A 225-nucleotide genomic window follows, 5' to 3' on the forward strand; every position below is an offset into this window, starting at 1 on the left:
CTGCTTTAAAAGATCCTGGAGTCGTGAAGATGTCTTCAAGAATACGTTTAAAATGCAATAGTCGTTTCCCTAGAATTCTTGAACACATGCACTGAAATTGAAGAAAGGTGCAATTGTACTAAAGATGACGTCAATGTGCCATACAATCTTTGCTGCAGACAATTTCCAGTGAAGTTAGTGTATGCCATGACCATCAATATATATACACACACACACACACACATA

This window comes from Macrobrachium rosenbergii, chromosome 9 (genome assembly GCF_040412425.1).
Source record: "Macrobrachium rosenbergii isolate ZJJX-2024 chromosome 9, ASM4041242v1, whole genome shotgun sequence".
Taxonomy (NCBI): Eukaryota; Metazoa; Arthropoda; class Malacostraca; order Decapoda; family Palaemonidae; genus Macrobrachium; species Macrobrachium rosenbergii.